Source organism: Macaca fascicularis, chromosome 17, assembly GCF_037993035.2.
Source record: "Macaca fascicularis isolate 582-1 chromosome 17, T2T-MFA8v1.1".
Classification (NCBI taxonomy): Eukaryota; Metazoa; Chordata; class Mammalia; order Primates; family Cercopithecidae; genus Macaca; species Macaca fascicularis.
The window spans coordinates 16,894,560-16,911,039 of record NC_088391.1 but is presented as its reverse complement, the minus strand read 5'-3'; the positions used below and the strand labels follow the sequence as shown (position 1 = coordinate 16,911,039).

Below are 16,480 nucleotides of genomic sequence, written 5' to 3'. Positions count from 1 at the left end.
TGAAGTTCCAGAACAGGAAAAATTAATCTGCGGTCAACAAAATCAGGAAACCATAATTAAATGAAAGGCAAGGGTATTGACTCAGAAGGGGCTTCAGGCAACTTTCTGAGATGATGAAACTACTCTTTATCTTGCAGATGTGTGTGCTTCACATCAGTGAACGCATTTGCCTAAATTTGTTGTATTTTACACTGAATTTTGTGCATTTTATGGTATATAATTTTACCTTCAAAAAATTTTGCGAACAAATATTGAACTCTTGTTTGGAGACTGGCTTTTCACAGTAGTGCAGGTTAGCAATTCTGAAACTATTTTCTAGGCATTCTAGTCTAGAAGGGTGTATTAGGGCTCCCAAGACAAACAGAACCAATCGGATGTATCTAGATATAGATACAGACAATAGATGGATGTAGATATAGATATAGACATAGATATAAAGATATAGATGTAGATATGAATACAGAAAAAAGAGCGATTTATTTTAAGGAATTGGCTCACATGATGATGGAAGCTGGCAAGTCTAAAATCTACAGAGCAGGCTGGCAGGCTGGAGACCCAGGGAAGAGCTGATGCTGTAGTCCTGAATACAAAGGCAGTCTGAAAGTGGAATTCCCTTTTCCATGAGGGATCTCAGTCAGATGAGTCCCACCCACCACATGCAGAGTAATCTGCTTTACTCAAAGTCTACTGATTTACATGTTAATCACACCTAAAATACCTTCACAGCAATATCTGGACTGTTGACCATATAACTGGTTACCATATTCTGGCCAAGTTGACATATAAAACTAACCATCACAAAAGGATTTACAACTATGAAAATGGAGAAGTTTAAAATGTATCCTGTGATACTGAACTGGAATTGGAGGTATCCGTATGAATTCATGGTTTCAATAATTATACAACGATAAGGTAAGAAAATCCCCAAATTTAACTAGTATACAAGAAGAATTATTGTAAAAGGGCACAATATCTCCAGCTTATCCTAAAACGGTTAAGAAAATAAACTAAGATCACATATACAAGTAAATACAGATAGAGCTGCATGTACACCCACATTCACACATGCACATTTCCTGCCTCTGTTTGCTGACAAAGCCTAGGAACAAGGACAGGCCCGTAGTAGTGACCATACCTGGCACTCAGATTTTAGTTTCTAAATACCATTTCACACTAACCAGCATCAAGGCTCCCTAGAGAAAGGACTGATTCTAGGTCTGGGACAAGGAGGGCACAAATGAGCCTAGAATATCTGACTTACACCACAAGAAAGGACTCAAAAAGTTGTGTAGACATAACAAAAGGACACAGAGACCAGTGTGAAGAGACTCCTACCAGACAATGAAAAAATTCTGGAACAATGAAAACATTCTGGAACAATGAATAAATGGAGGAGAAGAAAACACCCTTTGAGTAGTGGAATGCTACTCTAATAAATGTAGAAGTAACAAGGAGAAACACATCCAGGAATGCTAAAATCAGTGAATGAAGATTTTAAGGAGCATCATTTACATGGTATCAGTGTATCTCCCCACAAGCTACTTGTTAAATCAAAAGGAAAATTATTTTACAATGGAGAGACCTGGCTGACATGACCTTTATGATAAGCAGTTTTGGACGAAGCCAGCATCACATGATTCCTGACATGCTGCACTCAGAAGGACACAAATCCTGCTGTGGTATTTCTGCTGAAAATAGATGGCTTTAATCTAATCATGAAAAACTGTCCCACAAATCCAAATTGAAGGTCATACTACAAAGCAGCTAGTCCATAATCTTTAAAAAATATTAGTCAAAACAGTCAAAAATGACTCACAAACTGTTCTAGCTTAAAGCTGGCTAAAACCAAAGGCAATGGATGATTGGATTGGTTCATTATTAATTTACTATTAGGTGGATCCCGGATCATGGAAAAAATAGCTATAAAGGAAATTATTGGGACAACTGATGGAATTTAAATATGGGCTGTGTTCTAGATAATACTTCTATTGCACCAATGATAAAGCACATGGTTTCAATAATTATACAATGATCAGGTAAGAAAATCCTCTAATTTTAGCTAATATACAAGAAGAATTATTGTAAAAGAGTACAATATCTCCAGCTTACCCTAAAATGGTTAAGAAAATAAACTATGATCACATATATAAGTATATGTGTAAATATAAATATTAAAAATACAAATAAATTATATATTTATATTATATAACTTATGAATTTATAAATTCAAAATTACAAATTTAAATTACATATATTCATATAAATTTTATAAATACATATAAATATAAATGATAAAGCAAATTAAAGATTATCCAGGGTACTTCTACTGTTCTAACAACTTTTCCTTAAATTTACATATAAAACTAAAAACAAGTCAAAACTTTACCAAAAAAAAAACCTACAGAATATTTTTAAATGAATATGATGTTTCTTATGCACAGAAAAATACTTACCACAAAAAAGGTGTTCAATATATGTTTATTAAAACTTGAATGAATAAAACTATCTTCTTGCAAATATAAAAGCTCTTTGTAAGTTAGGAAAAAACTATGAAACAGTAAAGGTTTTATTAAGAATTCGAGATCCAATCTTTATAATTCATACCACATTTTTCAGTCCCAAGATAATTATATCACAATACATACCATGCAAATATTTTTACTTGATTGGACAAATTTGAGCACAAAGGTAAAAAACGAGTCAATTTATCCCCAAAATCATTTTGGCTTTTCTTCCCAGTGGATTTAAAGAAAGGTTAAAAGGCTAACCATGCAGTCACTTTCTACTTCAACCCGAATGTAACAAATTAGCCCTTAACTCTAACTCTCATGGAGCGTGCAACTTTTCTTTTGTGTAAAATATTTAACATCTATTCGATAAGGTTTTGGGATGCCTTTCAGAATAGGAAAACATAACATATTTTCTGTTTCCCATATGATCCCTCTGTCATTTTTACTGCTTGATACAGCATGTGACTAAATTTGTGAGAAATCCATTTCACAATTACACCATCCAGACCACTTGGGTCAGAGTAAAAATCTCTCTTCATGAAGATTTATAAGTTGTTAAAAACGAACATCTGAGAATTTGAATAATGATGTACAGTAATTTTTATTACAATTTGATCACTATAAACCCTAGAAAATGTTTATTAAAATCTTATTTATATTTTGAAGGAATGATACCAGAAAAACAAAAATATTATTTAGTGAGAAAAACATTCTTCCAATATCAGCAAAGCTATCAAGATTTTTATAAACAACTGGCAAGCCTATTTCTATCCAAATCTAGGCAATTCTTATGGTAATGCACATTTGAGAGCAAAAGCAATATTGAAACTAAGGCTCTGTTTAAGGAAGGAAGCAATGTGAGAGATGCTGGCAATAGTTATCGATGGTTTATTATCTGCTAGGGACTACATTCAATATGAATATGCAGATAACAAGACCTTTGCCCTATCACAGTATACAAGCAGGAAATGCTATAAGGATCATTGGAAGAAACCTAACCCCACTTGAGGTGGCACGCCTCAATAATTCAGTGAAGGTGTCCAATGGGAGCTAATTATGCCTAGGTTGAGTTCTGAAGGCTCAGTGGGATCTATCCAGATAAAGAAAGCAAGGGAATGTCTTTCTGGGGAAGGGAGCAGCAAAAATTAAGGCAATGGGGTAAGCAAAGACATGCATGCTTGGAAAACTGCAAAGAGTTTGATAAGCCTGGAGCAAAAGTTAACAACAAGTGTGATGACAAATCAGACTGAAGAGTTAAAATGGCTAGAATGCCATGACAAGACAGCATGGATTTTGGATTACATTCAAACAACTATGGAAAACCAATAGGGGAATTTTAACTGAGGGGGTGACATCATCTTATTTTTAAGAGAACATTTATTCCAGTGTATTTTAAGTGCAGTCAGGCAGTCATCAATTCAATGTAGGTATCTCAAAGGCCTGATTAAGTTGATGATTGAGGAGAATAATATAGAAAAGCACTTCTTTTTCCTTTATCCACATTTCCCATCGACAACACACAAAAATTACAAACACCACCAAAAAAGTATGGAAGGTGGCTTCAGACCTCCTCTCTACCACTCCACCAACCCATCTGCTCACTCTGTTCCCAGGAGGAGAACTGATTAACCCAATGGACAGCAGAGAGGAAAGGAAACAGCTCCACTGTGCAGGCTTTGCCTCTGGTTGCCTCTGGGGACAGACCTGCATGAAGGAGGAGTCAATGCCCTTCTCCACCGGAGTCCACCACACACTAACAAACCCGTGTCAGAGTCCAGGGACTGCCTTTCAGAGGCAAGTCAGCAGGCCCATGTCTTCTTAGAGATCCCTGTTCTCAGGGTTTCTCCTCAGGGGTGTGAGGTGACTTCCTGTTCCCTGTGCTGCCTGCTACCTAGTGTAGGCTGTACCATGGTCTCCCCACATGAATCCTGAGATTCAAACCTGGAGAGAGCAGTGGGGAGCCTCATTGTGACCATCAATTCAGGCTTCATTTTCCAATCCAGTTTTAGCAATAATAAAGGTAATAATCTTTATCAGACTTCCACATCTAATTCTGGTTTAGTATTCAGAATCAGAAAGACAATTCCCAACAATAGGGAGAGGAAGATAGAGTTCATAGAACTACAGATGAGTATAAGGAGGAGATAAAGAAAAGGATGAGGTAGTCAAAGGTGACCCCTGCGTACAACACTTTGTCAACAGCTTCTCCACCATAGTCACGGAGAGCTGAAATTCAGTGAAAAGGCAGTGATTCATCCAGTTTGGAAAAGAAATTTTTCTCTAATATGCCATCTTTGGTCTGAGTGTATTCAGGCAGAAATGCCTTGGCAGGACATTCGAGGAAAGCAGGAATGCCAGAATATACATCTTCAGCCCACAGCACTAAGAGGAGGCAAGCAGAGGGGAAACAGTTTTATGAACACCACATACTTACTGCCTTCCTTGCAGGTGGGCTGAGACCTGGGACCTCAAATTAGGGACTCAACCAGCAGTGATTCACATTTCTGAGAAAAGTGCTGGTAAGACATTAAGTGACATTCAAAACAAATTTGTTATTTAAGGTAAAATTAAATAAGTGTCACTGACATCTCACATTATGCCCATATGTGTAAGGCATTCTATTTTTCCTTTCTCGACATTAGGATTTGAAATCTACGCAGAGCCAAAATCCAATACTCCATCATCCATTGACTAATATATTTTCCAGCTCCTTCTAGGCCTGTTTTCTCATGTTGTGAAATTTAAAACTATCCAAAGAAAATGTGTGTTGTGGATTGACAAATTTCTCAGATAACTTGCCACTTCATTATTTTTTGGTGTATAATAATATTAAGAATTAGGGCAGATGCTGTAATATATGAACTGAAATCAATATAGCATTTTGGCAGAGTATGGAATTTCATGTTATCCTAATATATCCTCAGAGATCAAGCTTTTTTAAAAATTAATGCTTGAAGAACTTAGTAAAAACAATAAATTCATGTCTTTAATATATTAAATATTAATAAACAGTACCACACAAAAATGTGATTGCCATATTGACTGAAAGACATTAACGTGTTACATCCTACTGTTTTATAGCCTGGAATATCATTAATTTAAGAAGATCTTATTCATATTAGTTCTTGCTACTACGAACATAAAGAAATTTCTTACACAGTCTACTTTTTACATAAATGAACACTTTGTTTTGTCTTTCCCAGGAGAGTAGGCATAAAGAGTGATGTGTTTCCACTTGGCAGCATTTCTTCTTTTTTGTTTTGTTTTCAAAGGAGCATTGGCTCGCTTGATACACAGCCTTCAAACAATATTTGTTGAATAAATGAATGAATGAATGATGATCACATGTGATCCTGATTGATCGATACAGACAGGAGAGAGGCAGTGTAGGCGAAAAAGGTAAAATAAAACTTCTTTTTAATAAACAAAAATCCTACTATTTAAAAAGGGAAAGTGCAAAGTGGAAAACCAGAAAAGAGTATCAGTCAAGAGTTATTTTTTAATTCGGCTACATGCCACGACCCCTCCCTCCGCCCCACCCAAACACACACACACAAACAGAGGCTACCCCATCTATATCACCCCTCAGATAAAGCTAAAAGTGGGTCATAAGGAAAACTCTGGAAGCACAAAGAGCAGGAAATTTTTATCAGTGCTTTTTTTCCATTCCACAATACATTGTCCTAGTGATCGCTCTTTATTTAAAGAAAAATAATTGTCAATCAAGAGCCCTTGGTATTCAGGAAAATGGTGTTCGTAGAACACATTCAAGTTTCTTAGAGTAAAACATAAGTTGGGAATCTGGAAAACACACATTTTCTAAATTCCTAATAATATATTCGTATGGAAAACTTACTTTCACGTTAATAATACTCTAACCCAGTTGACTCCACTAAGAAACAGAGACTACCAGGTTTATAATTTAGATAAATAGTAAGCTATTTGTATCAAATTTACAAAAGTTCAACATCATACATGCTTCAGAAAATTTCTCACATTTGGAATGGTAGACTAAAAAGGCTATACTCGCTCTTAGCTGTACGACAACTCAATAGAAATCCTGCACTACGTTTGGTTAACACAGTGTTCCATCCAAAAAAAAAAAAAAAAGCCCTCAAACAGTACAAATAATCTCATAAAAAAGGCAAATAATGACGAACAGGCAAATAATCTCATAAATAAGTCATCAATAGTATTCTGGTTGCCTGAATCACATTTGCAATGGTTTAGATTTATCATTAAAGAATGGAATTGACATTCAAATGTAAAACATATAGATAAAATTAATAAATATTTATCATTATGTGTGTATCTTGCTAGTAGTTGGTTAATAAGTAGGACAAAGTTCTCAAAAACATCTACTAAGTTTTGTTAGTGATTATGTCTGTGTACTTGGATTAGAAGTGATATCTTTTTGCTTATCTGCATAATTCAAATTTATTTTTATAATACAACGTTTTTAAAAAAATTATGTTCATGTTCATGATATATGGTAATCACTTGCTAATTGAAGACAAAAAATTAGATTCACTTTCCTTTGAATTTCCAAGGAAAAAAAAAAGGCTCATGGCTACCTACTCCTGTGTCTACTACAGGAAGTCTGAACTCTGGAAATTCCTGTCAGTCCTTCCTTTACCGCCAACTTTAGCAACTGCTTTTGTTCATTTTGACAGCTCGGCTGCCTCTTTATTCCCTACAGATCAATGGTGAAGCTCAACTACATGAATCATAGTCACCACATTTTATTAATTTAGTCTAACTGGGTATTTCTTAGCTGTGGGTTTCATTCAACTTTTACTTTTCTCTGTATAACAGAAAGAGCAACTCACTGAGGATGTGCAGCTCCAACTTTTCTCCGACTGACTTTCTGCTCCTGTTGGAAAATCCCATCTGCAGAAGAAAACAGCAATTTGACAATTTGATTGAATGTGTTCCTGCATGTAACCTAGAAGGAGCTTCAGGGATAAACTCCGGATTATAGTTCAAGGCGGTAATTTTGTCAGCTTTCATGCTTATAAAAGTAGGACATTATTTTCTTAATTAGTAATTTAGAACAGTTTTCACGTATTGAGTTCAATGGTTCCCTCACTGTCGACACCAGGATGTTGAAGCAAGCTCAGTTTCCTTTTGCTCCTTCTCCTCCTCCCCTATCCGCTTATGATATCCAATAACTACTCAAAGTGGTTAGACCTGCGTTATTCCAAGGACAGTCTTCAAACTCTGTCTACCCTTTCCACAGCTGGATGAAGCTAGCCATGTAGGTAACAAGTTTATATTTTCCAGTATATCTTTATTTCCACACAGACAACCACACTTCTCTGTGGATGTGAGTCTGAGGTGGGATTTCCCTATCATCTCTGTGAAAGAGTGATGAGAGAAGCTGAGGTCCAGGAAAACGAAGCAACTTGGCAAGACGTACCAGGTTCACTCTCTTCAGCCATGACCATCCCCACCGGGAACTGACAGCTGACGGCTCTCTATGGGCAGTAGCTTGCGGAGTGAGTCCTGCGTTCCTGAATGTCCAAAGAACAACGTCATAAGGAAGATGGTGGAGCTGGAATTAGCCTGGGAGTATACTTACCTCAAGCCTCCTTCTTCCATTTAATTGGCTGAGCACTAAACTCATTCCAGCCAATAATCAACCACCACACAGGCTCTAGGGCTTCGTGACCAGAAATGAACACTCACGAGAACAGGAAACCAGAGGTTTCCCTCGGCTTCTCTTATTGCCTTTTTAAATATCAAGATAATTCATGTGTGCCCGGTGAGATGGCTCACGCCTGTAATCCCAACACTTTAGGAGGCCGAGGCGGGAGAACTGCTTGAGGCCAGGAGTTGGATATGAGCTTGGGCAGCATAGTGAGACCCCTTTTCTACACACACACACACACACACACACACACACACACACACACAATGGCAGGAAGGTCCCTTGAACCAGGAGTTCCAGGACTGCAGTGAATTATGATCATGCCACTGGACTCTAGACTGGGCAAGAGAGTGGACTTTGTCTCAAAATAATAATAAGAAGAAGAATTCATGTGCTTAGCTTTAAAAGATAGTACTACAAAACTTATAATGAAAAAAAAAAAAAAAGAGTCCTTTCTATCATACCCACCCTTTTAGACCTCCCAGGGCTTTCTCCAGAGGAAAACAATTTCAACTCCTTTTAGCTGTTTCTTCTGGTTTCTGTCTCTGTATTTCTAAATGACAGACTTACATATATATTTTCGACTTGACAGTTTCAAACATTATTGATCAGTTTCCTCCTATGAAGGATAGATATTTACCTGTTTTGTATTCCCACAAACTTGCTCTCTCACTCCTCTTCTGCCACCCCCCCATCAATATCACTCTTCTCAATATCACAAATGTTACCGCAATGGCCATAGCTCACATTAATAGGACTTAAATATTATTCACAGCTGATTCACATCATGTACTAAAATTTTGTTCCTCTTAGAATTGTCAATTTTTGCATTTTTCTTGTTTTCTATACACCTAACACTAATTCTTACCCAAATTATTTTAAAGGACTATTAAAAAAACAAAAACAAAAACAACAAACTCTAATACAATCAAACGTCCCAATCAAACAGCTCCAACTTCTCTTTCTTTGCTGCATGGCTCCAGGAGCACTCCCTGTCCTGCTCCAGCCTGTTGTCAGCTATGCCTGCTGCTCAGCTCACCCATGGTATTTCTCTTTATCCACATCCTGGGGATTTCTTCTCTCCTGCTGGACTCTATTTTCTGGACCCCAGGTCATCCTCATTCACGGCTTCTCCCTCTTTTTGTTGTAGCAGATCAACTGTTCACTTCATAAGAGTGCTTTTAAGAGACATACATTTTTTAGAATTCCCATGTCTCAAATTGTCTTATTATAGCTGCAATGTATGATGTACAATTTGGCTGGATGTATAATTCTAGATTGAAACATTCATTTCCATGGTCAACTTGCTCCTTTGTCCACCAGTTAATATTGTCGCCCTTGAAAAGTCTGTCATTCTGATCTCTGTCCCTTTGTGTATATCCTCTGCTTTGATTCTCTTTGGAAGATTTTAGGGTCGTCTTCTTGGTATTCTGGACTCTTGCAGTGATGAGGCTTAGCGTGACTGATTTCTCATTTATGTGCTGGATACCTGGCCAAACCTTTCAGTCTAGAAACTGTTAACTTCAGTTATAGAACATTTTCTGACATTGTGTTGCTATTTTTCTTTTCTCCATAATCACTGTCCTCCTTTCAAAACTAAGACTAGCTGAATGTCAGATCTTCGAGCTCGACTGTCTACCTCTTGTATCCTTTATATTTTTGCTTATATTGGATCCCTTTATTTACTTGTTTAGTTATGAGGAAATTGCATTAATATCTTCCAAACTTTACTAATGTTTTTATTCCTGCTCTAGTGTTTTTCATCCACAGGAGCTCTTTTTACTCTGCAATGCCTTCCTTCTGCTTTTAAAGTATTCTAGGATAACTTTTCCCAAATCTGTCTAAGGATGATTTTGTTTTACTTTTTTTTTTTTTTTTTTTTGTACTGCTAACTGTACTGTTTTTCCCTCTACTCCAAATTTTCAAAGGACTTAAAAGCTAGCATTCAGTAAACAACTTATTTTTTTCTCAGGAAAATATGTAAGTGATCATACAGCTGAGGAGACATGGGTTATTATTTTGTATTAATGATGACTCTGACAATTTAGTATCAAAATAAACTTTTATTTATTCCCAATCAACAGCACAAATATGAATAAATGCTAGCACAGAAAGTCAGAAATTCCTGACAACTATTTAATCAATAGTTGCTCCTTGTCAGACATCAGTGAATGAGTGAGAGCATCTCAGTGACCAGTCCTCAGTCAGAGAGATTCTTTTCCTTCACAATTAGCCCTCCATAAACAAACAAGTCGACACTTGTGTACATATTACATATTGTTTATTGTTTACTTAACCTTGAATAACTTCAAGAAAATCCAAAATGAGGTTAGGTGATGCAGTAAGGCTTTGAGGTTTGGTTTTTGGTTTTCCTTATAAAAGTAAAGATTAGAGGTTGTGGAACAGCTTTTTCCAAAGAAGAGGAAATGAAACATGTTGATAAATTCTTAGGAATTTGGGGACCAGAAAGTGTATTTTCCAACAAGTATCTTAAACATATTCCCATGCTTACAATCTACCTCTCTAGCAATTTCCCTAATAACTGAAGAGGATATGCGAGTTCATTTTTCCATTTATAAGAACTTAAAAAAGAACAACAAGGTTTTGAGGGTGAATTATCCCTTGTAGCAGCTCTGCTTTCTCATGGAATGTGATCTATTCACTGAAAACAGGCTACAGAATGAAAAAGCAAAGAAAATTCACAAGGAAACAACAAAAAAAATGAAAACAAGATAAAACTTAAGGTACATACTGGAGCATATTTTCTTTCTCTCTCTCTCTCTTTTTTTTTTTTTTTTTTTATTTTACTACTCACTTCTATTTAAGCATGTGAACATTGTTAGGAATGTTTTATTTCCATGAACATGACCCTATCCTTAGTTTACATTGTGTCTTATAGTGCTTCAGTTTTGCTATTACATAGCCTAAGGAAACATTTTGGAAACATTATATCATTTATAAAATCCAGAATACTTATTAACTTCAAATAAAGCAATTATTTCTTAAAATACAAAAAGCTAAAGAATAAAAACTAAACATTTTTTTTTAATTTTATGATTTCTACTTGCAGAAAAGGGAGTAACAGAATTGTTGACTAAAACTACAACAGGTAGTCCCATAGTGGGATGTTTCTCTAGTTTGTAGCTAATGATTTTAAAATGCACACTGAATTCTAAATCTGTGCCTGTAAGGCTTTCATGAAAATTTGTAGGTTATTTTCATATAATAACGAACATAAAAACTCCATTAATCTGATCATTAAGATGAAGTAATTCATTAATAATGGAAGAGAAATCCAGTAGCATATACAGGAAACAGGGGCAGGGGTACCTCTAAATAAACTCACAGCACAATTAAAACCCAATTTCACAACCTATTTCTAAGAAAGTCGATTTCTAATAGTCAAAATATTCATAGATTAAGTTAACAAACATTTATTTGCTACTCACTGCATGTCAGCCATGCGCATGGGTGTTGGCAGCATGGACATAAACAAGACAAATTCCATTTCTCCTGAAAGTCATTACTTGACTGCTAGAGATTTCCTGCAAATGACCATCAGAGGAGGGTCAATCTGCAGTATCATCTTCCACTTCCGATCCCCAGTAAGAGCCACTGGATAGCCAGACAATCTGATATCGCACTCACTTTGGTTTCTGTTTTGTCACCTACTTGTCTTCCATAATTAATTAGCAATCAAATCATCATGTCATGCTTACCTCTTTCCTCTTAGGGAAGGGTGAGTTTACTTGTGGATGCCCAGACACAAGCTCAACCTTCCAAAACACTTTCAAAAAGACACATCGATGTGCAATTTAAGGACCTGAGTTAGGTATCTTCTCTGGCTTTAGTAGGTTGACATTTTTTTCATCTGTGGCTTATTTGAAGTGTCCAGTGTTAGACTTGACCTTTTACTTTTTTCTTTTTTTTTTTTTTTTTTTTTTTTTTGAGATATAGTCTCACTCTGTCACCCAGGCTGGAGTACAGTGGCGTGATCTCAGCTCACTTCAACCTCCACCTCCCAGGTTCAAGAGGTTCTCCTGCCTAAGCCTCCCGAGTAGCTGGGCCTACAGGCACCCACCACCATGCCCAGCCAATTTTCGTATTTTTAGTACAGATGGGGTTTCACCATATTGGCCAGGCTGATCTCGAACTCCTGATCTTGTGATCTGCCCACCTCAGTCTCCCAAAGTGCTGAGATGACAGGCGTGAGCCACCGCGCCTGGCCTGACGTTTTACTTTTTGGCCCACCCTGTTGTCAGACTGCTCCCTTCTCAGCCACTCCATTCTAGTGTTTCCATGAGTTAAACTACAATGAGGAAACAGCTGCTGAGACTGTGAAAATCACCCCTGGAGAATAGGCTGGCAGGAATAAAGGTGCAGATGTGGGAAAGTACCTGGAAAGCCCAGGCTCAATAATGAAAAACAGGACTGAAGAGGAGAAACCAAGCAGTTGGGGTAGATCTATTTTGCAAGTTGAAAATAAGGATATTATAGTCCTTTTGAACTTGGGGAGCTATTCAAAATGTTTTGACCAAAGGGTTCATGTGCTTGGAGCTATTAACAATTTTTCAAACTCATCATATCTTCAACCTGATGTGCACTTTCCCAATCCATCCCCATATTCTTACTCCTTTCCTTATCTAACTTGGATCTGACGGCTTTCTTTTTTAACTATTTTCTCTAGTACCTCCAACCCCCCTAACAGCTCACTCTCACTGACCTGACTCCCCTATTTCCAGATCTGGGTCTTACCAGCATTGGGCTCTTGCTGCCCTTGCCCATACACAGCCAAGCCTTCCTGGAGAAAGTCACCCAGCTGTCCTGGTTGGTACCATTTCAAAGTTACAGTTGCTAACACCAACGAGGCCTTCGAAACTGCTAGACAACTCTACTTATCCCTTGTCAGCTTCTTTTCTCTGCTCCTCTACATGCCATCCCAAACCTTTACCACTGTCCTCAAACCTCTGATTTAATGCCAGGTTCCTTTGAAATCACTTTTAACTTCTCTGCAAATTTATTTAATCTCCATTTATCTTTAAATCCCACCCTTTTGTTTTAACCTATTAGTAAGCAGTGACAAGCATGTATCCAAACGAACCTGGACTTTCTAATCATAGTTCCGAATTCCTGACTTTCAGACTCTCAGTTTCTTCATCTATAAAACGGAAATATTAATTAGTTAATGCCATTGAAATCAAGATTAAATAAAATATGTACAAATTGCTAGCATAGTCCCTACTGTTGAATCTCTTGGAAAATCACAGAGAACAGGGCGGACCCAGGTCTGGCCCGTACTGTGTTTATAACATAGCAAGAAAAATAAACAATAAAAACGATGCAGAAAGGATAAAGAATGACTGCCATTTCACAGAGAAACTAAACCTGGGTTTAGTTTAGGCTGAAACTAAACCAGTGCATTTCACAGAGAAACTAAACCTAGGTCAGGGGATCAAGGAGGAACTCCTGAGAAGGTGACATAACCTGGATCTTTAAAGTATAAGCTAGAGTTAGAAGGGCTTAGTGAGGTGACAGACTCCCAAGGGCAGCGAGAGAAAGTGCTGCAGGCAGGTGGAGCAACATGTGTGGTAAGTCCTGAATCAGAAGCATAGCAAGGAGGTGAGAGTGCACTTCAGTGTTGGGGTGCAGGGGTTGGGGAAACATGGAAAAGGGCTAGATCATGCAGTGACTTCGAAGCCATGTTAAAACTGGGGGACATTATCCTAAAGCAATGGCAACTGCTGGAAAGTTTCAGCACAGAGATGACATTATCAAATTTACATTTTTAAAATATGCTTACTAAATCATGGTTCTCTAAGCCCACCTCCTTCCAAAACTAATGTACTGATTTCTCATGTTTATTATGGCTATGCCTTCCAAGACGGATAAATTGGAGATTTTAAAATACGAAGTTTGAAAATTAGTATGTGGATGAGTTAGTGAAGTTCAGTTGTCTTAGTTTGGGCTGCTAGAGCAAAGTACCATAAACTGGGTGACTTACACACCACAGAAATGTCCTCACAGTTCTGGAGGCTGAAAGCTCGAGAGCAGAGGACCAGCATGGTCCGGTTCTACTAAAGACTCTTGACCGGGTCGCAGACGGGCCAACTTCTAACTGTGTTTCCACATTAACTAACTCTCTGGCCTCTTCTCATAAGCGCACTGATCCCATTCATGAGGGTTCCACCCTATGACCTAACTACCTCCAAAATGCCCACCTCCAAACACCATCACATTGGGGATTGGATTTCAACATATGAATTTTGAAAGGAGACAAACATTCAGTCCATCACAACCATTAAAGTCCAGATAATAAGTCTGAAAAGGGAAATAGATTGTTTCCATTTTAAACGTCCTGTAAATGTAGTAAGTTACTGGATACTTGTGTTCAGGTACTTACTACACCCTGTATTTTACCCTGTATGTTCCGGTACTTACGATACCCTAAAATCAGCTTATGATGTCTGTCTTATACCTAAACAGAGGCATAAATAATCATAATATTTCTTCTCTACTATATATTGAGTTCTAACTTCTCTTTTTATCACTAAACTCCTTTACACTTATGAAGCACAGACCCCAAATCAGTAGGGCTGACTGTTGTCATGAATTCTCAGCTCAAATATAATGGAGAAAGGCCCTCCTCCACCACACTACAAAAATAGCACCCTCTCTATTATCCTCCAGTGACAGATCATTCTTCACAGCAATCAGTACAATTTCAAATGAACTGTATTGTTTACATTTTATTGTCTGGGTTGCCCTGGAAGAGTACAAACTCCGTAAGATCACAAATCTTATCATCTTTTTCTCTGCAGTATCCTCAACACAAAGCAAGTGACTCAATGAATATTTGTTGAATTAATTAATGTAACTCCATTTACACTTATATATCCCTCAGTTTTTATTTAATCATCAAAAATATTCTGTGCTGTGATATTTTTATCTTCAATTATAAAGAGATAAAAATTGGTAAAGAATGAAAACCAGATTTGAAAAAAAAATATTTCTCTAATACTTCCATTCATAAACAACCCAAATATTATCTAATATAAATAAACATTTCATTAATCCAGTCCTGCTAGCCTCTATGACATGAATTTAACTTTATTTTAAAGGGATGTGTGGGATAGATACTTGTGATAGGTAATAATAAAAAGTAAATTTCAAAAAAAGCAACTCTATTTTTAATTTTTATGATTATTTGCACATTTTATTTATTTATTTTTAATTAATTAATTAATTTATTTACTTATTTTGAGAAGGAGTCTCGCTCTGTCACCCAGGCTGGAGTGCAGTGGTGCAATCTTGGCTCACTGCAAGCTCCACCTCCTGGGTTCACGCCATTCTCCTGCCTCAGCCTCCCGAGTAACTGGGACTACAGGCGCCCGCCACCATGCCCGGCTAATTTTTTGTGGTTTTTTTAGTAGAGACGAGGTTTCACCATGTTAGCCAGGATGGTCTTGATATCCTGACCTCGTGATGTGCCTGCCTTGGCCTCCCAAAGTGCTGGGATTACAGGCGTGAGCCACCGCGCCCAGCCTGCGCATTTTAAAGTATAAAATTCAAAACTTTTTAGCAATTCTAATGATTTACTTAACAGTAAGTACCTCTATTCTTTCAATTCTTCTGAATTATTTCTCATTAACAATCAAAAATCACATCAACAAAGATATTTATATACTTAAAATATACATTCAAATATTTTTGTTATATGGTGTATTTACTTATGCTTTCATAGAGAAGAGAGTTCTTACTATTTTAAAGATACCACACTGAATTCTAGACCTGTGCAGCCATGCAAAATGAAAGTCAAATGAATCCCATTACATTCTTATTGGTATTTTCATGCCTCCATCTGTCTTTTAGAACATAAAAGTCATCCACTTTATACTCTGTACATGTAGGTGCCCTTTATATTCCTGAAAATCACAGACAGCAGGAATAATAAATAAATGCCATCCTTGTTTTGTCTATCTTTTCTAAAACCCATTTACCAAATGAAATCATCTAATTCAATTCCAAAAATAGTTAAATTTTTAGATTTTTAATTAGTTGCATAAGTTGTTATGTCCAGGAAAACTTGTGGAAGTCCTTCTTCATGTCATTCAATGACTTTGATTAAGGAAACAATGATAAATGTTTCCAAAAAATACCAAATACCCATCCTCCACTACATAGTTACCCTTTTATAATAATTATGTGCTAAAAAGTTGCTATAAATCAGTTCTTGGGTATGTTTCAAGTCTAATCAAGTCTTCTGACACATTGCTAAATAAAGTTAAAATTAATTTTTTGTTTGTATTATAGACAGGAAACA

The 16,480-nt window shown here is 36.8% G+C and overlaps 1 long non-coding RNA gene across 2 annotated transcripts in view; it reads right to left on the bottom strand.

Annotated features, from left to right (window-relative positions):
• The window catches only part of LOC123569797 (uncharacterized), a 167,456-nt gene that overhangs the window by 100,750 nt on the left and 50,226 nt on the right, over positions 1–16,480 (bottom strand). The window contains exons 1-2 of one of the 2 annotated variants that reach the window (XR_006693589.3): positions 7,930–8,483; positions 7,340–7,400 (exon numbers count right to left, since the gene is read on the bottom strand). This is a non-coding gene — a long non-coding RNA (uncharacterized lncRNA). Of the gene's footprint in view, positions 1–7,339; positions 7,401–7,929; positions 8,484–16,480 lie in introns of those variants that run through there. The other variant, XR_010582403.2, reaches the window with a different exon arrangement.